Source organism: Montipora capricornis, chromosome 13, assembly GCF_036669925.1.
Source record: "Montipora capricornis isolate CH-2021 chromosome 13, ASM3666992v2, whole genome shotgun sequence".
NCBI lineage: Eukaryota > Metazoa > Cnidaria > Anthozoa > Scleractinia > Acroporidae > Montipora > Montipora capricornis.
Window position 1 is genome coordinate 14,707,980 of NC_090895.1, and position 27,989 is coordinate 14,735,968.

Sequence of the window (27,989 nt, forward strand, 5' to 3'; positions counted from 1 at the left end):
ATGACCTGTGACGCGTGAAGTGATAGAGAACTGGTGACGACTCACAAAACTAAACTGGACTGTGAATAAACTTAAAACTGGATTGTGACCCTCCTGGACCATCGTACTGGAGCATTTCCATATACAATGTCATACCAACAGTGGCGTTTAACACCTTTGGATCCTGAGGAAAGAAAGGCCTAGGCTATTATTCCAAAATAGGTGGTCAAATGGTCCCATTTATAACTATTTTAACTCGGGTTCGACTTGCAACTTCATGGCTCTTTCTATCTAGCTCGGAGACAATGTCCATCCACAACCTGGGCCTGATTCTACTGACGCGCAGAAGATTCCAGTAAGGTCTACAATTTTATTGTCATGTCCAGAGACCAATAGCCCGTGGGGTTGATTTGTCAGCCGTCATAAATGTTCTTTCCAATTGTGTGAACATGCCATTCCAGTTAGATTATATAATAGGCGACGCATTACACAAAACAATCGTTCACGTGTGCTTGTTTTGGTCTGTCGCGTCAACGATAGTTCTGGAGTAAAGAGTGTGATCTGTTTGCGCCTTTCTTATCGAAATGTTAGATCCGCTGGTAATAAAGCAATGGCGATTAAATCGTTCAATGTGGATAATGGTTTCATGATGATAACTACAATGTAGTGAACATGGGTACCCTGTGTGCTGCTGGATGTAGATTCCTTCACAATCCTAGAGCTGTGGGGAGGAGTGGGGGTGTTGGTGAACTATTTAAGGGTACTCTTCGGATTAACAATATCTGTTACGCACATCAGACTTTCGAACTCATGGACATGCGGTTTCAAAGCAGTGTTCATTTACGTGTGTTTGTAATCTTTTGGCCACCTGAGTCTACTTATGCCCTGTTTTACGAATAGTTCCCACGGTTACTGGAGACCACCCTAGCTGAGCACCCAGGCACTATAATAATCATTGATGATGCCAAGTTGCATGTTGATCATCCAAGTGACTTTTACGCTAGACGGTTTGCTAATATCCTTGGAGCTGTTGATCTCAAACAGCATGTTAGAGGCATTACACACAAGAATGGCCACACCCTTGACCTTGTTATCACTAGATCCGATAAATCTTTTGTACAAAATATATGGGTTTGTGATCCTGCTATTTCAGATCATCGAGCTATGCATTGCAGTCTACTCCTGGAGAAACCTGTGTTTGCTTAGAAAACTGTTCATTTCCAGACTGCAGTCTATTGATATGAATTTTCTCCGAAGACCTCATGGAGTCGTCATTGTTTAACCAGCCTCCCACGGACTTAAAGAACCTTGTTACATTATACAATAGCAACTTGCTACGTGCATCATTGATTGATAAACATGCTCCTCTGAAATATACGTGTTTAACCAACAGACCGTCTGCTTCATGGTATACGCCTAAAGTGACAGAGGAGAAAAGAAAGAGATGGCGCCTGGAAATGAAATGGCTTTTTACTGGTTTAACGATCGATCGTGAAAACAATGTGTACCAGTTTTAGCGTCGGTAACAACCTTATTGATTCTTTAAAGTCATTCTACAATACGTCTCTTGTCCAAGCTCACTCTAATGACCAGAAGGTCCAATGCAAGACAGTGAATAAGTTACTTCAGAAGAAAACATCCAGATGTTATACCTCTGCACCGAGCAATGATGTGTTGGCCAACCATTTTGCTGACTTTTTCCATGACAAAATTTTTACCATACGTGAAGACCTGCAACTCTGTATTTTTGACGCAGTTACGCATGGGGAGGTGAAAGCTTTTGCTTCTAAATCGATCCCCAAATCATGCAGCCTTGTCCTATTACCATCTCACATTATCAATGGATGCTTTGACACACTTCTTCCTATTATAACCAGTATTGTAAATTTGTCGCTTGCAACTGGCGTTATACCTGAGTCCTTGAAGCTGGCAGAGCTACTACCATCTCTAAAGAAGCCTGATGCAGATCATGAGGAATGTGCGAGTTTTCGTCCCACATCAAATCTGACGGTGGTGTCTAAAGTTGTAGAAAAGGCTGCTGGCCCCTGACCATTTCACTCGGCATGTTTTGATCCATCATTTGGACGCTATCCTATTTTCCATGATGTTCTCCACTACAGAACTTACTCAAGGTCACTCAGGCCAACCTCCCAGGTGGACCGCACATAAACCAAATCATAGGTTGATCGGGCTTTTTCTATCGCAGGCCCGCTGCTCTGAAATGGGATTCCTTTACACATTAGGTTGTCTGATAGTGTTAGTAGTTTTAAGAGGGTCCTAGAGACCCACTTATTTATTTTAATTATTTCTATTTTTCGGATTTTCTTTGATAGTACTGTGATTTATTTATGTCTTTTTTTAATTGAATTGTAGATTAATACATTGTATGGTAATAAGTTATAGTTATAAAGATTGTAAAGCGCTTAGGGCACTTAATTGGCTAGGGGCTATAGAATACATTAATTTTATTATTTCATTCTTTTTTACACCACTTTCTATATGGTAATCTACAAATACTTTTCCTGTCACCCTTCTTTGTCCGTATTCATGTATGGCTCATGTGTGCTTTCGTAACTTCCTTTGTATTATTTGTCATTTTCTATTGTATTGATTGAATAATTGATCCATTGATTTGATTTGATTCAGACACCCTGAAAAGGCTTGAAACAGATGAGGGCAGCAGCAAAGACACACTAAAAGAGACTCATGGTGAGTTCATAAATTATATTGACCTATTGAATGCTTGGGAACGTAACAAAAACCTTTTTGCTTTGTTTTTCTCCTGCAAAAGGTATTTTCAAAGTTTGCTTAACAACGGTCTCTTTTATTCCTATAGAAATGTCAAGACATTTGAAGGAGAAGCTCAGTGAGATGAAAGGTAGGTGGGCACATGTAAAGCGAAGGCTTTGCGCGATCCCATGTAATTTCCCGGCACTTTTTATACTACGTTTGTGAACGTTTATTACATTCTATTGCTAGCAAATGGTTTCTGCGCACAACTGACACAGAATTAGGTGACACATTGTCATTGTCAATCTAGTTCTTGACCTGCAAGTGAATAAAGGGGGTAGTTTCTAAAGAAACTCTGGTGCTGCGTTGGTGGGGAAGTGGTACACAAAAATTTGGGTTTATCAACGGAGTTGATAGCGTAAATTGACCATCGTACAGGAATTATAAAAGCTGACGTTTCGAGCGTTAGCCCTTCGTCAGCTCGAATCGAGGAATTATGGGTTGTGTGTTGTTTATATAGTGAAGGAGGAGATACACTATTGGTGGTAACATGGCAACGTGAAAAATAGGAATACATTAGTTAGATGAATAGCGTTCGTCAATACCGTGGAGATTAAGGGTGCCGATTTGGAAGATGAATTTTTGTTCCAGGTTCTTGCGGCTTTCCGTCGTACCTTGATGTAGGGAAAGGCCGCAGATAGCCATGTGTTGTTTGGAGTGGTTAGGGTTAGGGTTAGGGTTAGGCTTAGGCTTAGATGCATTCTTCTCACCATCGCGAAGGTGTTCGCGGAAAAGGTCGCTAGTCGTCTACCTGTCTTACCAATGTATAACTTATTACATAACGTACAGGTTATGCAATAAATGACATTTGCGGAGGTACATGTGAAACGATTGGTGATCTTAACAGATCGCTTGACCTGATTGTTGACCTGGTTTGTTCTAAGCACCTGATCTTGTGCTCGAGTAAGGAGTCCTTCAGTTTCTTTCCTTTTAGGTGCCTTTCTGTTCTTAATTCTTGCTTTGTGTGACCTTGTTCCGATATTCTTTCCTCTTTAACAGCTCTCAGTAACCTTTGACTGCTAGCCCGTACATACTCATAGTAAATAAGCTGCTCAACATTTAACAGGTTGTTGTGAAACCTTAGACCCCTTCTTTTCTTTCATTTTTTTTTTTCTCTCTTACCTTGATCAGAAGAATATTTGCATTTGTAATAGATGCTATATTCTATTTTGTTACGGATGCGAGGGGTTTTTGTTTTAGCTTCTTTTGCCCATAGCCAGAGTGCTTAGTTAGCTGTAGGTCTCGTGACAACCTTTAAAGCTGATATTTCTGTTCTGTTTTTCTAAAAATCTGCAATAAGGCGAAGCCCGATTAAACTTAAATACTCTGTTCATCATATTAGCAAATAATTACGGTATTCCATCTACCATAACAAATAATTCATACCATTTGCTACATGCAGGTCTTAGTTTTCGGTGTTAGTGCGCACTTTTTTGAAAACTAAGTCCCCCAATGTTTCTTCTCTGTTACCAACATCAAAATAATCTGTGTACAATGCTCTTCGTGCAACAGACACTCTCTAAGTTCTATTTTCGTTTCTACCTTTGCTAGGTCTTGGCATTATTATGGGACGATTTCCCCAAAAAAATGAAGCTGAAAGGGCAAATTGATTTGGCAATGCCAATGACGAATGGCCTCTCAGCCACAACCCCATCCCAATTCATTACATAATGGAGACACCATTACACCACGCCGACCGTTTTACTATAGCAAATTAGTTTTGTTCATAACAAAGGACAATGCAAATTATTCTCTTGGACCTCGACTCTGTTCTGTTGTTGCTACACAATTCGAATCTAGCCTTTTCCGCTGTGTTTATACTTAGCGGCCCACGTACTGGTGATGTGAACTATTTCGTACCTACCATTGGCCTAAATCATCGCAAGTTTGGAAAAAATCCAAAAATAAAAAATGATAATAATAACCGACACCTGTTAACGTTCCTGTCTTAAAAAGAGGAACAATTACTTTTCATAAGACCCCAAATAAGAGCGGAAATATGGCTTGGATCATTTACGAGTTAGAAAATATCAAATAATGCAGCGTCGTTATATCTCCACGACACAACTGTATACGCTCATCGGTTGCCTTCTCAGGGCTCCTTCTTGCGAAGTAACAATATTAAGAAACAACTGACATGCTCTATGTGATGGGTCCAGGTGTTCCTGCCGTTAAGAGCACTTAAAAGTCTGACAATGTGCAGATATTATTTCTGTTTTATTGGCAAACAAAAACTTCACTGAAAATTTAAACCCAATTTAAGAAACGGAACTCGTCATATTCTCCTGAATTCCCTAAACGTGTCAAAACACCACTTCAAGTAGGGTAACAATTTCTCCTCAGTTGATTAAAGACCCTGACTGTTAGAGAGATTTGAGAGTTGTATGAACGTAATGTATTCGCTAGTGCCTCCAGAATAACAATTTTTGTTCCAGGGTACAAGCATACAGCTAAATGAAATGAAGGCAACATTTATTTCTGTAATTCGAAGTCCAAACGCTGATCACCCAGAAGCCGTTTATTCCTAACAGAGATTTGGCTTTCAAAATATACAAACCGTAAATGCTTACTGCCTCACCCCTTATTTTACTTTTTAAAGAAACGCTGCAGCAGTTGAAGTGGCAGGGAGACAGCTTGAATACTAAACAATGTCATGGTGAGTTCATGCATTTTATTGACTTATTGAGTTAACTGAGCTTAACTAAGGGGGTCAAGCAAGAACCATTTTCTTTTTATCTTGCAAAAAGTTTTCCAAGGGTCACTTAAAACTGTTCTTTTACTCCCAAAGAAATGTCAAAAACTATGATGGACAAGCTCTATGAGATGGAAGGTAGGTCCATATGTAAATGACTCTTATAATGTGAGTGTTTTTATCGGACAATGACCGTGATACATGGTCGGAGCAAAGTTTGACCACTTGCAGGTATTAATGCTCACTCAATCACTCACATGAAGCAGAGAGTGGTTGAGTGTGCCCCGACCTCTAGGGCCGCTAGATAATGATGATTGGCAAATGAACTGAATAATCCAACCTAATTTAAGCACCAAACTCATCAGATTCTCCTGAATTCCCTTACTAACACAATTCAACACAAACACCTTTTCCATGAGTTCCATACCCAAGCGTGCATACGTCAATTAAAAACTAATACCCCCCGATTGGCTTTCTAAATAGAAACAAAAGGACAACAGTATTTTTGTGTGACACGTGACAATGTGTCAATATCTTCTATCCAATTGCTAAGGAAATTCCTCCTCAGTTCTTTAAAGACCCTGAGTGTTGGTCCAGCCAGAGTTAACCACACAACCTTCTTTGCAAAAGTCCAATGCACAACTAACAGAGGCAAATGATCAACTGGGTGTCAAAGGAGCTAACAAAAATGCCAAGATTTAGGTTGGAAAGTCCACGACTGTGCACAATCTTTTGTTTTGCGCTCATACACTATGCATGAGTTATGCAATCAACACGTTTCTATTGGTTAGTCCCTCAGTACGGACTAAACAACTATTGTGTTTTGTGCACGGTCAAGGCCAAAAAGGAGAACAAAAACCAACAACAAAGAAATTTGTCAGGTTTCATAACCACTCCCCTCTATTAACTATGATTCTCCTGAATTCCGTAAACGAGAACCGTATTAACAATTCAACAGGAACAGCTTTTCCATGTGCTCCATACTCAAGCGTGCATACTGTACGTCAATAAAAAGCTAATGCCACCCGATTGGCTTCCTGAATAAAAACAAAAGGACAACAGTATCTTTGTGTGGTGCACAACTAACTGAGCCAAACGATCAACTGGGTGTTTTTGAAATTTCTTGCTCTTTTTTGCAAGGCGGCTTGTGCATTTTCATTACGTAGAATGAAATAGCTCATCCGAGCTATTAGTAGTCAACCTAATAACTGCTAAGCAAGATAGACTTACGATTTTTCCCGTAGCTTTCTTTTAAAAAGAAAGTTTAAAATATGAGAGAAACAAAATTCAATTTGTACGAACAAACTTCATTCGCTAGTACCAGCATGGCTAAATGACACAAAGGCAGTATTACATTGAGTAGTTAGATGTCCAATCGCTGAGCACCTGAAAGCCATTTATTCCTGACAAAGGTCGTTTCGCTAATGTCCAGGTCGCTAACAACCGAAGTCGATTCGCTAACGTGTTTGGTTGCTCTGAGTACATTTGGCTGCTTTAGTCTTAAATTGGTCTAAAAAGAACAGTTTATATGTTTACCAGTTTCCCTGCAAAAGGTATTTTCAAAGTTCCCTTAATGACTGTCTATTTTATTCCTAAAGAAATGTCGAAACATTTGAAGGACAAGTTCAGTGAGATGGAAGGTAGGATAGGACACATTTGCATAAATGGCTCTGATTTTATGAGTTAATGTGGGGTTTGTAACTTTTGAACTTCTGGCAAACTTCCCCTGAGTAGCTTTGCACGATCCGGTGATATCCCTTAGTACTTTTTATACTCCCTTTGACCTAGTTTCTTACTTTCCGTTGTTGGTACGTGATTTACTCCCTTTCCGAGCACAACTGGCACGTAGGATTAGGTGGCACATTGTCATTGTCAGTCCTGTTCTTGGCCTGCTTTTTTCTTAGCGCCTGACCTTTTGCTTCTTTTCGTTGACACAAAAAGAACACCAAATTTCAAAGAAAAAAGCAAAATGGTTTAAAGACAGAACCACCGCAATGGTTGTCTTAAAATACAGGAATAGAGGCCTTCATGGAAATCCTGCTAAATATTGTTGTGTCAAAATTAATTCTTGATTCAATGACGAAGCAATGTCAACTCTGTTTCTGTGAACTTATCTCGTGTCCAGTCTAGTTCATTCATATTCATCTTTGTTTGGAGACAGTTGAGTTCTCCGTGAGAGACTACATATTATTATAAACATGTACATACAATCTATAGCGAGAACTTATTCGATAAACGTTGGAAATGGAATTTCATATGTGCCGTATATTTCACATGTGAAGAAGGCGGCGATACGTCCAATCACCATTGCGTATAGCATGATTTTTTCACATGTGAAAAATATAACCAATCACAGTCCATAGTCGAATTGGTAAGCCAATCGGAGCAAAGCACCCTAATGGCTTCCAAGAATCGTGGTCTTGAAATCAGCGCCCACTTGAAGTTTGTGTTTCCATAACGTGGTCTTGGCCTCCCATTTTGTCCTGCTGTGTAAAGACCTTATAACATGGTGACTTTCAGCCCGAGCTGAAATTTCACTCTTCCCACCGACCTAAAATTTTGTTGCGATTACATGCTCAATTTCAGTCTGGGCACAAAACGCAAATTTCATGTAATCACCACTTTCATTTCAAGAGAATTTCTTTCAGAAGCCAAGCTGAAATCTCCGCCAGGCTAACCTGGCTTAAATTCGCCATGTAATCAGGTCCTATGTCAACAGAGTCCGAAGCGCCGCCATTACATGGTTAAATCTGAAGCCCCGTTTACACCAGCAACTTTTATGTGACAATTTTTGTGTGACAATTTTTATTTGCTCATGTACACAAGAGAATTTGGCCATTTTTTATTAGACAACTGTATTTCCTGAAAAGCTGGTGAGTTCCCGGCTGGCGTATTTGCTAAAAAGCTGGCTTTTATGTGACAAAGAAAAGTTGTCAAGTACGAAAAATTGCTCGTGTAAACGACTAGTCACACGAAAGGTGGCAAATTCCTACCTCTCAGTGAGAGCCTTTGGAGAAGGGCCAGACAACCTCGCCTTCTTTGTGCTTTATCTCTGCTGACCAAAAACATTGCTCTGACCCACAAAACTGCGAATTGTCAACAATTATTGTGTGACTTACACGAAGTGTAAACCACCCTCTGTCATGATCATGTTATGGCTAGAGGTTGGGATTTGTCACGGTGAACAGAGCGCTAGTCACGTGGTTGACCGGGAGCTTCGGGCCCAGGGAAAGGGATTGAGGGTCGGTCTCAATCTACTTTCGGCTGCACTCGACTGAGTTACATAAGCTTCAGAAATGTATGGAAGTAATACATATGTAAGTTGTCAAAGGTCGTTTTTTATCTAGTTATACGTTCATCTTTGTTGCTCAGATTTTACACGCCGGCTTTCCTACAATAGACATGTCATCTGCTGGAACATTTGCAATATTTCCTTTCATCATCAATTAGTTTCCTCTTGGGGCTTGAAGAATCTTCTGAAAGGCCAACCTTGGTGCCAAACGCCTGCATAGTAACTCACTCAAATCGATAAATTCTGGTTTCACTGGAGAAGGCATTCCATTTTTAACGGCACATGGTGGTATTTTGCCTTTTTTCAAATGTTTCTAACAACAGGAAAAGATCCATGCTAGGTTATCTATGCTTCTTTTATTTAACAAGTATGGTTCTGCAAGCGGGCTTGACATTCCTTGTTTTTGAAAAATTTCCTTGTGCTCATTAAAAATACCAAATTGCACTTAAATTAATTAAGCTTAGACTTTGCTGGTTTGTTTTTATGAATACAGTTAATGGAACTGATATTTGTTGCACTTACTTAACCAAGCTGATCATTAGACATGTTGATGTTATAGTACTTGAAACTTTATACCAAATGTTAGGTTTTTGTAGGTACATCAGCCATTTGCATGACGATGTCAAGTTGACCTATTCATTTCATGTTTCCACATAGCTTGAGTTTGGTAGCCACACTGGGATAAAATTACAATTTCTTGATATGAAAACCTGAAAGATTCTGGTACTTAAAGTGAAGTGATGCCACCATGCACTTGCCTTTTCATTGAACTCTGCTGCGCTGTTTTCTGGTATCTATTGGGGTAATAGTATCTCTATTAAACTTCCTGTTAGATAAAACACTGCAGGTCAAATTGTAAATCCTATTGGGTGAAAAAATATATTAGCAATATTCAGGTAATGTTAGTTCAAAACACTACCCGTTAATCAGAAATATTGCTTGTGTTCTGATCTTGTTATCCACCTATCCTTTTTTTTATCAATATTTCCATTTGCAACCCCATTTCCACCTACCCCAATTATTACTTTTGTCTGTATTGTTATAGAAAATACAGTCTCGCAAGACCCAAATACAATATTGTAAACGTTTTGGTCTCAACCAACTGAAAATAGAACTTTTGTCACCTAATGGATAACAGAAACCTAAGCTCAGTATTATGTTACCTTACATGTACATATTATCCATAATTAGTCACGTTCGCGCGAAAATTATCTAACATTGATTTTTTTCTGCAAATTTAACCATTGAAAGATGATGAGTTAGTGATGTAAGAAATGTAAAAAAAATGGGGGGTCACCGACTTCGTTTTGGAAAGAACTTGCTTGGGAGAACACCCTAAATCTGAAAAAATCCGGATTCTCTAACGAATAAGGCCACAGTGTCTGCAAGCCCAAAAATATTGCAATTACATCTTCGAAGTGAAACGTTCTCTGCCAAACTTTGTTTAAGTGGACCCATCAAGTGAATTTAGTTAACTTTTGAGGTTCCTTCAAAAACAAGTTCGCATTTAGCGACCATAGTTTCACACGCCTTGCAGCCACAAGATGGCAAGATTTCAAGTCCCGAGGACAGAAATCTTGATTTTTTGTTCATTTTTGGACAATGTGGAGATAATGGTAAATAAAATCTGTTTCTGAAAAGAAAAGTAGGGGTCACCGAGCATCCAAGATCGTTAAATCCAAGCAAAGCTATAGCAATGGCCATCTTCCCCTATCATTGTTTATTTAAGTACATAGCGCGCGCGCTCGATGCATGGCGTGGGATGTGAATTTGCGTGCGCTGTAATCATGCGCAGTAGCAATGGGCACGAACGTCCTTAAACGAAATCAAGTTCCCAATGGCTTCTAGTGCACGCTACATCATAATATTTTCCTTGATGTCCCAGGCCCTTCTTTAAAGTATTGTGCTCGTGTACTGGTTCACAAAATGCAAAAAAAAAAAAGACATATTCGTATAAAATGCTTCTCTAGAGTTAATTTTACATCCACGGTAAACAAAATCATAACTAAATCTATCAAGCCTCCATGGGAGAGGATGCTGAGTTATTTTTTTTTTTTAGTCCCTAAAATGCTCACTTTCAAAGCGAGGCTACATGTACAACCTTTGTTGTGAAAACGAGACTTTTCCATAACAAATTGACCAATAACCCTCATCTTGAAAATGAGGATTTCGGGAACCCAGAAATGGTCTGTTGTATCTTAGTCGTCTTGTTTTATTGATTGACAAAAACAACATGGAAAACTATCCAACCGTAATTCGACTCGATAAGTGACCACATACATACCAAGAATTTGGACGCTTTCCATTCAAACAAATTTTTGAGATTTCCGGGCAGAAATTGAATGGAACGGCCAAAGTTCCTGGAAACTCTTCGAAAATTTGGAAGTACGTTTCATTGCACCCTCTCTGTTGGGATTTCCACAATTACCAGAACTTTCATGTTCTATTCGTGAAAGATTTTGGTTTTAGTCTCCCTACTGCGCGTGAGTTCATTCTGGACGAGTGGAAGAACAATAAGCATATCAATACACGTGACTTCGCGTTCTGGGATTTGGTCGGATCCGTTCCATTCGACCAACGAAAATTCCGAAAATTTGTACCAATGCTTTTTGTTGAATGGAAAGCGCCCTTTGTAGGCTTCTCATCGAAGCAGGTAAATCCGTAAGCCACACCTGTACGCATTGCGAGCCTATTTTTTGTTGTGCTATCTACAGGATCAAACATATTTGCCACATAAAATTGTCACATAAAAATTGCTCGTGCAAATGGGGATTGACAGTGATTCGGAAACAGGCGAAATTATTTCTCACTTTGTATTTAAGAATTCTTCCTTATTTTTTTCGGTTATTCTGAATGGGAAGTGATATTTTGTCTACTTTTTGCAGGACTGCAAACAGGATTGAATTTTTTTTTGTTACTTTCGGTCATTTAGTTCAGTGTGTATTTTTTTTTGTGCTGTTCTGCATGTAAGCTTATGGCATGGGGAAAGTTGACAAAAGTGATGTCAAGTATGTTTCATTCTCGTTAGATATGCTATATACAATAAACAAATTGTTTGAAAACTCACTTGTTCGCTGCGCTCATTCGTTCGTTTTCCAAAGTACAGGCTGCATGAGTACAGTGCAATACATACCTTCCCTTCCGACTTCAAACGGACCCGATACTTGATTGGGCCTGCAAACTCTAACCCTATTACTTCAAAGACTACTGACAAACTACATTGGCAGTAACATACTACTGACATTACCACATTGGCACTAACACCTAAAAAACAGCCTCATATTTTATTTTGCATAGTCCTGCGAAAGGATTTTTCTAGCTCTTTACAGTCAGTGGTGCCGTCATGGCTGGTCGCTCGTTCTGGAGCTCTGTTGATTTTTTTTTAGTTTGGGTCCTTCCTAATTTCACCTGGTTTTTAAATTTTGGAATCCTACTGCTACCGAGTTTGTGTGCCCTAGTTGGCACTGGAGTACTGACTTTGACATTAGAAGGCTGCGTTTTTGGGTTTTGGGGCTTTGTGGGTTTTTGCTTAGCTTGACGAACACTTAAATTTGCATCTCAAGTTTCTCTGCTAATGAGGCACTCCCTTGAGGATTTCCATACACAATGACATACCAACAGTGGACTAACTGATGATGATGGACTAACAATAGGCCATTTTACAGTTGTTTGCTCAGCGACCTAGCCTATGAATGGCTGCAAGGCTGCCGGTGACCTTGTATTGATACAGCCCCCCTCCGCTTTTATCATGTAAATTGAGTTGTTGTAATTCTAATTTGTCCACATTAACATTACAAAAGCTTAAAGGTTTGTATCAAAACAGGGTCAGCGGCAGGCCCGCTTCTATTCGTAGGCCAGGTAACTTTGCTACAACTGTAAAATGGCCTCTTGAATTTTATTAGAGCCTTTTGGAATACAGTAGGAAATTTGGTGGTTGACAGTTTAAATTTGCCTACGAATACGGTGAGCTATCGAACCCCCAAAAAGAGGCTATTGTAACGTTGATTGAAAAAAAGGATAGGGACAAAAAATTTGTCAAACTGGAGACCGATCTCGATCATTAACGTGGACGTAAAAATAGCATCAAAGGCCATTTCCAAAAGATTGGAGAAGATTATTCCATACGTAATCCATCACAATCAATGCGCATATGTTACACGTAGAACGATTTTTGATGCAGTTAGAACCATAGAGGATGGATGGATGGATTTCACTGAAAAAAGTATCATATTCATGGAAGATTGATCTTGTGTAGACTTAAATTCAGAAAGCGTTTGATACTTTAAGTAGGGAATTCTTGTTTCGCACTTTATCTGCAATCGGCTTTTGTTCTTCGTTTATTCAATTGGTTTATACTTGCACAATAAAATTTCCAGTCGTGTCCTAAGCAAGGATTACTCGACCTCGTCGTTTCCTGTCGAGCGGAGAGTCAGGCAAGGCAATCCCCTATCAGCCTATCTACTTGTTATGGTTTTAGAAATTTTGTGTATTAGCATACGTGGTAATAAAGACATTCAGGGTATTCCGGTGGATAACGAGGAGATTAAACTCGGATTATTTTCAGATGATCTGACTGGCTTCGTAAGGACCAAATATTATTTGACACAGTTTTTGATCTTGTAGAACGTCTCAGAACGTGTTCTGGATTTAAGGTGAACGAACAAAAGACAGAGATAATGTTACTAGGTAGCTGGGCCCAAACTACGGCAATAAATGGTATTGTGTACCAGAGTGATACTGTGTATAGAAAATCGGTCAAGATACTGGGAGTGCACTTTACATACGATAAACGGTTAAAACAGAGGCTGAACTTTGAGGAAATAACTACGCTATGAAACAAAAGCTACGAGTTTGGAGATGACGCGACCTCACCATTATTGATAGAATCCAAATTCATTTGACAAAACGTTCATTATTCCAGTTTTTTTTTTCTATCGCGCTAGCTTGTTATCCTTTGATAAGGAATTTCTGAAGAGTTCGAATAAGATAATTTTTGATTTTATCTTGAAAGGTAGAGATAAAGTTAAGCGTTCTGCAATTATAAATGACATCGAAAATGGGGACTTAAAGCCCCGCATTTGAAATCATATTAATTGAAACTCAGAAAATACTTTGTTCGAAGAAACTGGAAATGATCAGCCAGCCAGTTGGAAAACTATTTTATTAAATTACTTACAGCCAATTGGAGGTAAATTGATTCTATGTTGTAATTTTGACCTTAAAAAATTGCTTATAAGGTTACCAACATTCTATGAAGAATGTTTAAAGTGCTTCATTAAGTGTTCAGCAGCAAATTATGACTGCCTTCAAACATCTTATACAGTCGAATCAGTTTCAAACATTTATTTTATGAAACAATAAACTAATTTGCATTGATGGAAAATCCTTTTATTTTAAGACGTTGCAAGAAAAAGGTATTCTTAGACTTGGGGACTCACTAGATGAAAATAATTACTTTATTATTGAAAGTAAGTTAAGAGAGCTAAACATCTCCCCACTGGACGCTTTTAGTGTTATGTCTGTGATCGACGCCCTTCCTTTACAATGGCGTGAAAAACTCAAAACATCTGCTTGCGGTATTTTCTACGACCTTTGTTATACAGGATCAGTGCAAAATAATTTTAAACTGCCAAATAGTTCAAATCAAGTCTGTTGTGTCTAAGACCATTAACAAAGAGCTTCGGAGTAGGGTAATCACTCCGTCGACTGCTCAGTTAAGTTTTAATCATCAATTGCCATGTGACGTCTTGGATTGAAAAAAAATATATAGCCTGCCTTATCGTGTCTCTTTTCATACGAAATACATTAATTTCAGCACAAAGTTCTGAACCACAAATGCACTTCTTCACAAGATTGGTATTTATCCTTCCCCGGCGTGTTCCTTTTGTGGAGACGCGGTCAAGATTCTTGAGCACATTCTTGTATATTCTAACTATTCTAACTCACATGCGACTTGCAGCTTCATGGCTCTTTCTATCTAGCTCAGTGGCAAAATCCATCCACAACCTGGGCCTGATTCTACTGACGCGCAGGAGGTTCCAGTAAGATCTGCAATTTATCGTCATGTCCGGACACCAACAGCCCGTGGGATTGATTTGCAAGCCGTCATAAAATTTATTGTTCTTTCCAATTGAGTGAACAATCAGCAATTGAGAAATTCTTGCCATTTCATTCCAGTTAGATTGTGTAATAGGCGACGCATTACGCAAACCAATCGTTTACGTGTGCTGGAGAACCTTCTTTTGGTCTGTTGCGTCAACAATAGTGCTGGAATAAAGAGTGTGATCTGTTTGCGCCTTTTGATCTCAATGTTAGATCCTCTGGTAATAATGCATTGGCGATTAAATCGTTCACTGTGGATAGTGATATTGATGTTTTGGCACTAACTGAAACAGGGTTTCACGATGATAACTACAATGTAGTGAACATGAGTACCCTGAGTGCTACTGGATATAGATTCCTCCACAATTCTAGAGCTGCGTGGAGGGCTGGGGGTGTTGGTGTACTACTCAAGAATACGGTTCGGATTAACGGTGTAATCTGTGATACACGTGAAACTTTTGAACGCATGGACGTACGGTTTCAGAGTAGTGTTCATTACGTTTGACATCTATTGGCCAACGCAGTAAGCTTTTGGTGGTATCAACTTTCATGTTGATGAACCAAATGACTATTATGCTAGACGGGTTGCTAATATTCTAGGAGCTTTTGATCTTAATCAGCATGTTAGAGGCATTATACACAAGGATGGCCACACCCTTGACCTTGTTATCGCTAGATCGGATGACTCTCTTGTACAAGAATTAATATAAGGATTTGCGATCCTGCTATTTCAGATCATCGAGCTATCCATTGGGGTCTACTCCTGGAGAAACCTAGCTATGTTACTAAGAAAACTGTTCATTTCCGTAGGCTGGATCTATTGATATGAATAGTTTCTCTGAAGAAGTCACGGATTCGGCATTGTTTAACCAGACTCCTTCAGATTGAAAAATCTTGTTACACTATACAATAGCGTCTTGCTATCACTGATTAATAAACGCACCCCTCTGAATCTAAGTGTTTAACCATCAGACCGTCTGTTCATAGTGTAATAAGCCTGAAGTGACAGAGGAGAAAAGAAAGAGACGGCGCGTGGAAAAGAAATGGCTTTCTGCTGGCTTACTGAACGATCGTGAAAACTACGTGAACCAGTGTAGTGCCAACCTTTTTTCTGACTTTTTCCATCACAAAATTTATACCATACCCCGAGAGCTGCAAGCTACAATAGATTACCATCAGTTGACCAGACACCATATCCTGATGAAACATGCTTTGCTGAACTCGGTATTTTTGACGCAGTTACTCATAAAGAGTTGAAAGCTTTTGCTTCTAAATTGATCTCCAAATCATGCATCCTTGTCCCTTTACCATCTCACATTATCAGCGGTTGCTTTGACACACGTCTTCCTATTATAACCAGTATTGTAAATTTGTCGCTTTCAACTTGCGTTATGCATGAGTCTTTGAGGCTGGAAGAGCTAAGACCATCTCTAAAGAAGCCTGATGCAGATCATGAGCAGTATGCGAAAAGGCTGCTGGCCGCTGACCAGTTCACTCGGCATGTTTTGATCCATCATCTGGACGAGTCTCTTGAGTCCGCTTATGAGATGTTTTGCTGGACTGAAACAGTCTTGGTCAAGGTTCAGAATGATGTCCAATGCGCCATTGACTGTGGGCACTGTTATTCTTTGCTTCTTGGCCCATCTGCAGCATTTGACTCTGTGGAACATTCCATTCTGCTTCTAGACTCTCCACTAGCCTCGGTATTAAAGGTATAGTAGTAGATTGTTCTCATTCCTACCTCACATGTTACATCTCGTAAGCAGTACGTCCGTGTTGAAGAATGTAAGTCATCTCCTCACTCTCTGGATCATGGTGTGTCTTAAGGTTCAATCTTGGGGCCCTTACTTTACTTAGTTTTCACGTCTCAATTGACAATAATTATCATCAAGCGTCATGGACTTCAGTACCACCTCTATGCCGATGATATGCATTCATCAGATTATCTTCAGATAGCGAAGTCTAAAGCTGAGCTTTGCAGTCAAGTTAGAGATATTGACATTTGGATGCTGCATAATGGTTTAAAACTGATCTGCTTGTCTTAACCTTGATGTTTCGTGCTTCGTCTGAACTTGTCTCTATTTCGGTTGTTGATGAGCATGTCAAACCAGAGTGTAGTGCTAGGAATTTAGGGGGACTCCTCGATACGTATCTTTTATTAAATGACCATGTTACTAAGCTGTGTAAGGCTGCTTAAGTCCAACTAAGAATCACTAGTAATATTATAAAATTTCTCTCAAGGGATTCTGCAGAAATATTAATTAATGCTTTTTCAGCTGACTCCATGCTGTCTGGACTGCTGACCTATCAGATAATTAAGTTACCAGTTTTAAAAAACACTGCTTCCATTATATCATTTATTAGAAAGTACGATCATATAACATCGGTACTTACGAGTCTTCACTGGCTACCTGTCAATTATTAGATTATTTTCAAGATTTTGCTATTAGTCTTCAAAGTTCTTAATAACATAGCGCCATCCTATATTATCAAGATGTTCTCCACTAAAAAACCTACTCAAGGTCACTCAGGTCAACCTCCCAGAAATTTGTGCAGGTGATCGGGCTTTTTCTACTGCAAGCCCGTGGCTCTGGAATGAGCTCCATTTGGGCATTAGGTTGTCTGACAGTGTTAGTAGTTTTAAGAGGGTCCTTGAGACCCACTTATTTTTTTAATTATTTTAATTTTGCGGATTTTCTTTAATAGTTTTGTGATTTATTTATGACATTGCTAATTGAATTGTAAATGAGACATGGCATTTTAATACATTGTATGGTAATAAATTATAGTTATAAAGATTGTAAAGCGCTTAGGGCACTTAATAAATAGGGGCTATAAAATAAGTTAAAATTATATTCTTTTTGTGGACCGGCTTGTAAGAGTGTAAGTCTGTGTACAGGCGCCCCAAGCTCATTGTGAGCATGGCCGACAATAATATAAGTATTTGTATGGGAATCCCGATAAAAAGCTTAAGAAGATAATTATATGGAAATATTCTCATTTAAAAAGCCTTACCTTATTGCTATTGTGGGTAGCTTCCTGGTTATTTTCCATATCCGACGCGATCTAAGCCAATTTTCAACTTTGTGGTTGTCAATGGTTATAATAAAATCCTAAGCTGGAGACTAAATTCTCAGGTGCCACCAGCTTGAGTCAAATATTCCTGAACAATATGTTCCCACGGTCACAATTCCACATCACAGTGAATTGACAAAGATTGAGCTTTCATTTCAACCCACCATGAGCGACCTCAGGCGGTAACATTGCAGGAAAACAGCCTTCTAAAGATACACTTCCACACCAAAGTGGCCACGGCTTCCACCTTTGATGACAAACTGAGCGTTACTGAGGTGGAAGACCGTAAATTTCTTTATTCCCCTGAGTGTCCCGATATGACTGCATTGACCCCAGCGTCAATCACAGTCTCGCCTCCTTCTTGTTGACAAACTTCAAAAATACATTCGCGAAACCGGGAAGCGTTGAAAGATGGGAGAATGAAAGCCGTAGTGAACAAACTTTTGCGCATTCATGCCGCTTTTATTAGTTTTAATAGGACTTTGTACGTAGTAGGATGTTTGGGATCGTAACTGTATTTATCAAGTCTTCAAGGAATAACATTACTTACGCAAATAAAATTCCCCTGGGTCTCCCGACACGACTGTTTTGTCTTAGATGCTAATAATTACATTTCACTGGCTTCAATTTCAGTTCACAAAATATTCGAAGCATAATATCCCACGAGAACAAAGTTTATTTTACATAGACCTAGTATTGAAGCTGTAGGCTCCTAGTCATAGGCTCCTGTCATAAGAAAATGATCGACCATTTTCTTATGATTATGATTATGGCTTTGACTATGACTAATGTCGCTTTTCTTTGCAGTGGGAACGCGAAAATCATAACGACATAATGACGCAACGGGGTCAATTTGTTGTGGCCAATTAAAGTCTAGGACCAGTACTCTCGGGTCGGTTCATTTTCAAGGGGGCGGCCAGCTTCGAGGAAAAGCTTGCGAGTGCAGTTGAAAGCCTTCCTGCGTTCGTCCCCACTAGAACAAAAGAAGCTCATGTTTATGTTTATGATTATGATTATGCTTATGATCCTTATGTCGCCAGTGGGAACTAAGCTTTAGAGCTATATATTACGCAAAGATAACTTGAATGTCCTGGTAGACAAAAAGCAGCTCAGTTGACAATTATTTAGCGCTCTGTTACTGCACTAACGCACGTATGCAACGCTTGCCTATTTGTCACATCACTTTCTATTTAGTAATCTATAAATACTTTTCGTGTCACCCTTCTTTGTGCATATTCATGTATGGCCTATGTCTGCTTTTGTAACTTCCGTTGTAAAATTTGTCATCTTCTGATGTATTGATTGAATAATTGATTCATTGATTTGATCTCATCAAGACATCCTGAATAGGCTTGAAACGGATGAGGGCAGCAGCAAAGACACACTAAAAGAGACACATGGTGAGTTCATAAATTGTACTGACTTATTCATTGTCACGGGATGTAACAAAGAGCGGTTTTTTTCCCACACAAAGTATTTTCAAAGTCACTTAATTAATGACTGTCTCTTTTATTCCTAAAGAAATGTCAAAACATTTAAAGGAGAAGCTCAGTGAGATGGAAGGTAGGCGGACACATGTCAAGGACTAATTTTTTAATGATTTAACGGGATTATTTTTAACTTTTGAATTTCTGTAAAACTTTCCAGTGAAGGCTTTGCGCGATCCCATGCAATCTGCCGGCACTTTTTATACTCCTTATTGTGCTATTTTCTTACATTCTATTGCTAGCAAATGACACATAGGATTAGGTGACACATTGTCATTGTCAATCCAATTCTTGATCTGGTTTGTTCTTGGTACCTGATCTTGTTCTCTAGTAAGGTGTCCGTCCGTTTCTTTCCTTGTAGGTGTCTTTCTGTTCTTACGTCTTGCTTTGTCTGGCCTTGGTCCAATATTCTTTCCTCTTTGACGGCTCTCAGCGACCGTTGACGGCTAGCTCGTACGTACTTTTACGTGCTGAAATAACCAAGAGATGTCCCTGAACAAGGCATGAATGAAAATAACTCCCGAGTACAATATAAGGCACGCAACAAAAGTGTGACAACGAGCAGTGACCCTTTTTTTAACTATTATTTATTTAGTTTTACACTGTTACAATTTACTTAGGTTAAAGGTTACGCTAAGCAGTTCGTAAAGCAAAGCGGGCTTACTGTCTTTCATGGGTTTTCAAGCATTCATCTTGATTAACTTCGAACTCCAAGTTCCACGGACTGTAAACAATAATTCTTGACATTCTTGATTCACTGGATTATTTGTGTAAACAAACTCTCACGAAGGACTTTCTAATAAACTCAGGACTCTTTATCTTCTTCCCTTTTCAGCTATCTCCTCTTTCTTCTCTTTCTTATCTCCGAACATAGCAAGGTCAAAGGTTATATCTCCTCCATAGTTATCGCAGCCCGTTTTAGGTTGAATGTTGCGTTCATCGTATGGATAAACAAATACAGTATTCCATCTACCATAAGAAATAATTCAAATTATCATTCGATGTACTTTGCCCTTCCTTTTCATTGGCCGAGAGCCCACCACGTGACCTGCAAATAACTGCCTAAAGTGTTTTGCTGCAAATAATATTCTGGTCATGCGCAATTGAAATCATCAATACATTTCCCCTTTTTTTTTTTTCGGATTACAAATCCGTGAAGACTATGAACTTGTTCCTGGAAGTCTTCAGCCATTTGAAGGCATACATTTGTTAATTAACAGTTGACTGTACGTACATTTTAAAGTCGGCAGAATAAATTATTTAACTGAGAACTATCAATTATTTGCCTCAGCCTTCGGCTTTGGCAAATAATTGATCTGACAAATCACGATATTTTGCTCAACCTCGTCCAATAATTGTTAACTATTTGCTAGGTCTTAGTTTTCGCTGTTAGTGCGCGCTTTTCCGAAAACTGAGATCCCCAATGTCTTTTCTTTGTTGTCAACATCAAAATAACCCATGTATTCTTCGTGCAACAGACGCCCTATAAGTTCCTTTGAACCCTTTGCATTCGCTAGTGCCACCGGAGTAACAATTTTTGTTTCAGGGTACTAGCATACGGCTAAATGAAATAAAGGCGACATTTGTTTCTGTAATTCGAAGTCCAATCACTGATCACCCGGAAACCATTTATTCCTGACAAAGATTTGGCTTTCAAAATATTAAAACCGTAATGCTCACTGGCTCACCCCTTATTTTACTTTTTACAGAAACACTGCAGCAGTTGAAGTCGCAGGGAGACAGTTCAGATACTAAACTTGGAGAGATTGAAGGTACAGTCCAGACTCGCCGCTGATAAACTATGAGATGGATTGACAGAAACTGCTAGAAATCTTAGAAAGCTATTTAAAATGTTCACACATTCATTAGTTTTGCATTTACTAAGATCAACTTAGGTAGAGGGAATTTAGCTCTTGATAAAATTGAATTAAAGGAACTTGCCATCTTTTGAGGCATCAATACAGTACTGCATTATAATGAGAGAAGTATTGATGCTGGCGTCACCAACTCGCAGTTAGCCTAAATAATTGTAATTGTATATTTTGTGGACATCATTTTTTAACTTCCAAGTATTCCGTGGTAGGGAGAAATGCATCATTATTTCTACTGACTGGGAGCAAAAATGATCACTAGATTCATAGGGCCACTTGCTAAGAAGCAAAGAAGACATGATAAGAATTCATGTCTGAACGGGACTTCGACTTGTATTTGGCCTTGCGACTGCACTGCAATGCTCTACCATCTCAGCCATCGGAGATACATGAGATCCGATGATAGAGCAGTGCAGGAAAATCACATAGTCATGGGTTCGAATCCAGTTAAGAACTGGTATTTTTTCAGGCTTTCTCTGCAACTACCTTACTTACTCTCTGAATTGGGATGATCATTTGCACTTAAAATCGTCACAACCAGAAGTTCAATTTATGTACGATTTTCGCATATTTCACTATCAATTAAAAGTACAGTCGACCTGAATACAACTAAGGTGCCAGTATTATTCTCAAGAAATCAACGCTGGGAGAACAACGGCGTTTTTATTTTCAAGTAATGACTTTTTCTCTTTCAGGTGCCTATGGGCCAGTGGCTGAATTGATCGACATTATTCGACAACTCTACAGAAGCCGTGAAGGATGGCTTGCTCCATTCCCATGGTGCGAAGAGTTTCGATTCCATCTTGACAACATTTTTACTAGGCTTAAAATGGTCAGCAGGAAAAAAGAACAAGGGGTAAAGACTGACTCCATTGTCAGCATGCTGGAAATCTTTAAACCACATGAGGAATGTTCGCAACCTAGAAAAGTTTTGATTGAAGGACAGCCAGGCATGGGAAAGACAACCTATTGTAACAAGTTGGCTTTCGACTGGGCAAAGAATCGTAAAGCTGAAGATTCGTTTCCTGATGTCCATGTGTTACTGTTGTTGAAATGCAAGGACATTAACTCTGACTTATGGGAGGCTATTGATGACCAGCTTTTACCGAAAGACATAAAGAAAGAAGAAAGAGAGAAGTTCTTCACCTTCATTCAGGACCATCAGTCTGAGGTTTTGGTGGTTCTTGACGGATTGGATGAGCTGCCAACCTATAAGTTGCCCATGTATAAAGAGATTATTCGAGGAAGAATGCTTCCAAAATGTTACATAATGGTTACAGCACGCCACGAAACTGGAATGAACGTGAGGGAGTGCTGCGACACCCTGTTAGAAGTCGAAGGGGACTTGCGCACAGACGCAAGCCTTAGGGGAGTAACTGCAAATCCATTAAATACAGCACTTCTTTGCCTTCTTTGCGAAGACTTCCAAGGAGATTTTCCGAAAGCTAGAACTCTGCTTTACCTCGAAATAGTGGAATGTGTGCTGAGAAGATATAGGAAAAAGAAAGAATTACCAGAAACGGACGAAGACCTAACACAATTATACCACGCTGAATTAAAGCATCTTGGTTTTATAGCGTTGAATGGCTTGCTAAAGGATGAGATGTATTTCGACGACACTGCATTCCAAAATTGCACCAGCAACTTAATACCTGCAATCGGCGTCAAAATTGTTGAGACACTCTTATCCCTTAGAGTCGATTTCAAGCTCGGCGGCGCAAATGGCCCCCTCGCCCGCACCCCCGGGACAATGTTGTGTTTTTCTGTTTTCTACGAGCCTTGTCGACAGCGGTACAACATTGATAAGGGTGGGGGAGGGAGGGGTATCCCGGAAACGTACTTTCTGGACAAGTTTTCTTTGCAAACAATGAATGTGTCGTTGCCAGTGTGTTCTGTTGGCAACTGTCTCAACTAATTTTGTCGCCGATTGTGGATTGGGATTTCTTTCCGTTCAGCCCGGACGCAGCAAACGAAGACCGAGCCGGTGCTATGGGTTTCTACACAAGAGCTTTCAGGAGTTCTTTGCTGCATTTTATCTCAGTTGCCAGCTTGTCGATGCGGAAATTAGTCCAGATGGCTTTGTTACTGACACAAGATATTTTAAGGAGTTTCAACAGGTGCTTATTTTTACCTGTGGTATCTTGGCTCAATGGTGCGAGACCAAAGCCATGGCCCTTATGGGATGTATAGCAAGTCAAATCAACAAATTAATTGAAGAGACGAAAAGTGATGACTATCTATGCATTGCATTGAGCTGCATTACAGAATGTGAAAAAGAACAGGGAACCTTTGGAAAAGAATCGGCACGTTCTCTTGGTTCGCTTCTAGAAATTCAGCACATTTCATGTCGACAGCGGGTAGGTGATGGTGGCGCTGCCATACTGGCTCATGTAATGGAAATGAATTCCTCGCTGACAAAGTTGAATTTGTCTGCCAATGGAATCGGTGACTCGGGTGCTGCTGCACTGGCTAAAGCTGTGGAAATCAATTCAACGCTGACAGAGTTGGATTTGTCTCACAATGATATTGGTGACTCGGGTGCTGCTTCACTAGCTCAGGCAATGGAAATCAATTCAACGCTATTAGTGTTGCATTTGTCTTCCAGTAAAATCGGTGACTCGGGTGCTGCTGCAATGGCTAAAGCAACGGAAATCAATTCAACGCTCACAAGGTTGAAATTGTCTCGCAATGAAATCGGTGTATTGGGTGCTGCTGGACTGGCTAAAGCAGTGGAAATCAATACGACGCTGACAGAGTTGGATTTGTCTCACAATGATATTGATGACTCGGGTGCTGCTGCACTGGCTAAGGCAATGAAAATCAATTCAACGCTGACAGAGTTGAATTTGTTTCACAATGAAATCGGTCACTCGGGCGCTACTGCATTGGCTGACGCATTGGGAAAATATTCGACGTCGGAATTGCGTAGGTGACTCGGGTGTTGCTGCACTGGCTAAAGCAATGAAATTCAATTCAACACTGACCAAATTGAATCTGTCTTTTAATGATATTGGTTACTCGGGTGCTACTGCACTGGTCAAAGCAATTGAAATCAATACAACGCTGACACTGTTGGATTTGTCTTTCAATGAAGTCGGTGACTCGGGTGCGGCTGCACTGGCTAAAGCAATAGAAGTCAATTCAACACTAACAGCATTAAATTTATCTGGGAATAAAATCGGTGACTCGGGTGCTGCTGCACTGGCTAAAGCAATGAATGTTAATTCAACACTGACAGAGTTGAATTTGTTTAACAATGAAGTCGGTTGCTCGGGTGCTGCTGCAATAGCTCAAGCAATGGAAATCAATTCGACGCTGACGCAGTTGGATTTGTCTCGCAATGAAATCGGTCACGCGGGTGCTGCTGCACTGGTTCAAGCAAAGGAACTGAAAGGGCCCTTTAGTTCAGTTGAACGTATTTCATACTAATCGTATAGGCCATTGTCAAAACGTTTTCAAATTAATCTTCCCTTAGAGTTAATTGATGGACCAAGGTCAGGGCCCGAAAGAAGCTCATCAGGCCTTTTGGTGCAGTTTATCAATATCGCTTATGACTTTTGCTCTGTTCTCTATTTAATTGCGTCGTGACTTGCGCACGCCTATAACTTCATTTACGTAAACACAACACACACATCACCTAACTTTGAAAATCACTTCTGCCAAGTTCGTCAAGTCTTCGGTCTCCAGCAACAGTCCTTCTGAAGACTGTGCTCATTCGAACGAGGCGACTTTATCATAATGTTTCATTTTTAAATCAGAGGAGGTCCCATTTACCAATTGGGGGACAAAGAAAACAAGACAAAGCTATGACACCAGCCAGGTAAGTCTCGTACGCATGCCTTGACTCTCAAAAGTTTAATAAGGTGTAGGAAATTGAAGTGACGAATACAGTGAACATGAAGGCAATGTGAACAAAATCTCGCTTCAAAATAAAAAAAAAATGTTCTCCTGGATGTTGGTCACATCGTTCATATTGTGCAATTTGGCTGATGAATGCTATAACTGGATGTCTACGAAGGCTCTAGATTATTGGTAATATAATTTATTATACATGTAGTCATGGGAAGCTTACTTCCCCCCCTCTGATTGTGGTTATCGGCTTGCCTTTAAAAAAAGCGGTCCCTCCATTCACATAAAAGATCTCATAAATTTTCTGCTGCATGCAGCTTGTATGCTGAAAACGAATTTCAAAGCAATTTGATGGAAAAAGAATGAGAAGAACTGCTAACTAAAACTAAATCTATCTATCTATCTATCTATCTATCTATCTAGCTCTCTATTAAAGAGATAATTTTTTTCATTTGTATTAATCCCCTTCCCCTATTACTAATATGACTCTAAGAATACCACACAGACAAAAATAAACTTTAAAATATAAAAACTTCTCTGTACTCAGAGCACAATTAAAAAACTTAAAAGTGGGATATTTCGTTCGGATCCACCAAACGTCGTAAGGACGGGCAATGTTTCTTTCCGTTCGAAATTAACGCGATGTGATCTGAATCTAAATGCTTATTCCTCTTAGACTGATCAGTACAGAAGACGTTCCTTAAATCGATGCCTTCTGGGGGCTTGAAAGACCGGCTTTAGGTTAGTGCCATACGTGACTGTCACATTTCATTTTAGAAGACCGCACGCACTTTCCGGTTTAGTTGTTAAACTAGAAACTATGAGATCGTGCCTTGCCTTTAGTAGGAAGTTTGGAAATAGTCTAAGAGTCTTACGCCCTTGCTTTAAACGTGTTAAAAAATTTCGGCCGTTCGGTGATTATTGAACTCAAACTGACGGCCAAAGTTTCTTAACTCAGCTTTCGCGCTTATCGATCGGCAAGTACCAGAAATATTCAACTTTGTTTGGTCTACAAGATTGCTTAATGTAGTGTTTAAAGAATTCTCGTTTCTGCTGTTTCTGTCAGGGAAGTGTAATTTATCAGTCATTCTTATATGTTTGAGCAATTTTAATTATTGTTGTACCAGTGATGACTAGATCTATTATGTTAGTTCCTTTCCGGGGCACTGTTGTAATTTTACAACTTACGTAAGACATTTCAGTGAAGTTGAGATGATTGCATAACGGGATCGCTGCACAAAATTTCAAAATCTATAGAAGTTTGATGAATATTTCAAGATATTTCGGACATGGCCTTTTAGTTTCATTCGAGAACTTACAGATCGACAGAATTCAAATGTTTGTTGTGTATTTAAACTTATATATCTTGAAAGAAATGATGGGATGCATTATGTACGATCTTTTCTGTAACCTTCTCGTGATTAATTTTGTTTTACACTTATGCATGACCAGCGCTATGGGTGGCATAAGATATGCTCAGTTACCCTTCTTTAATTGGACAAACTTTATAGACAAGTATTTTCAGAAATTGAAATCGCTGAAGTGATTGGGTCAATAAAATTAATATTTTATGCTATTTTTCCCTCCTATATAGCGCAATGGGTGGTATGCATCTTGGGGTGCAGGGATGGCGCAGTGGTGAGAGCACTCGCCTCCCATGAATGTGGCCCAGGTTCGATTCCTCGACTCGGCGTCATATGTGGGTTGCGTTTGTTGGTTCTCTACTCTGCACCGGGAGGTTTTCTCCGGGTACTCCGGTTTCCTCTCTCCTCAAAAACCAACATTTGACTTGTTGTGTTAATTGTTAATTTCACTTTAAAGTGTTCCCAATTAGTGCTCCAGCGCTAAATCTACTAGACACTTAAAAAAAGTTCTTTTCCTTTCCTTTTCTTATATATGCCGAAATATGTTTTGGAAGAGATTTACCATTAAAAAAATGAATTTTCTGCCATTATTATTGTATGAAAATACATGTATTTTGAGCTCGAGTTTAAACATGTTAAACTTCGTAGATTAAGATAGGTTTCCCAAGACCGGCATGCAGAATTTGTTGTGCAATTAATAATTTATGTTGGTATATAGAGGTGTTTTTTTGGTGGCCATCGTTTAAAGGAGGCCACAGTTTTGCATTGTATTGAAACTTTCTCCTGGTGCACAAGAAGCTCATGTAGTGATAAAATTATCAACTTGTGTTATGATCCATCACCATTATGGACAGAACATCAAGTTATTTTCAAAGAACGTCTAGTGTTTTTATGGCCTCTGAAAAGAACAAAACAGTTGTTTGCAACAGATGCCATTATTCTTTTCAGGCAATATGCATAAATTATTACTGTTATTTTTTGAAACATACGTATTAAAAACACAGACACACATTGGTCATTTATAACAAAAACTGTTGTACAAGGATAATATATATTCAGAAGTGGTAGCCAGTTTACTAATTAAAATATGCATCACTTTGTAGTGGCCGCCTTAATGTTCACCTGTCATGAAACAAGCTACTACAAATACCTTATACTGTGGGCAATTTTCAGTGCAGAAGCCACTAAGTGATTGCAATTTAGCAAAGCATTTTTTCAGTCAAGGAAACATTTCTTCAAGAAATCAAAAATGTATAGATTTAGCCAAGCCTAAAAGCGAAGCTCCCGGCTTGTTTATTTTTACTGGCTGTAGGATTAGTGAAAATAAAAGGCTTTGGAACTGTCCGCCTTTTGGTCTTCCCGGATATTGCTTCATTATGTAACATTTTTTTTGATGACTAACTAGTGAATTCTACGGTTCATTTCACCTGAAAATTAAACCGACTGATCGCATCAATCACGAAAGGATGAGTGTGATATCGGTTTTTC

The 27,989-nt window shown here is 39.3% G+C and overlaps 2 long non-coding RNA genes across 2 annotated transcripts in view; both read left to right on the forward strand.

Moving 5' to 3' along the window:
- The window catches only part of LOC138029182 (uncharacterized), a 377,995-nt gene that overhangs the window by 304,082 nt on the left and 45,924 nt on the right, over positions 1–27,989 (forward strand). The window lies entirely within an intron of this gene.
- On the forward strand, positions 2,624–7,104 carry LOC138028277 (uncharacterized). Its single transcript, XR_011127606.1, has 5 exons — positions 2,624–2,688; positions 2,816–2,857; positions 5,369–5,425; positions 5,558–5,599; positions 7,060–7,104. It is a non-coding gene; the product is annotated as an uncharacterized lncRNA (long non-coding RNA).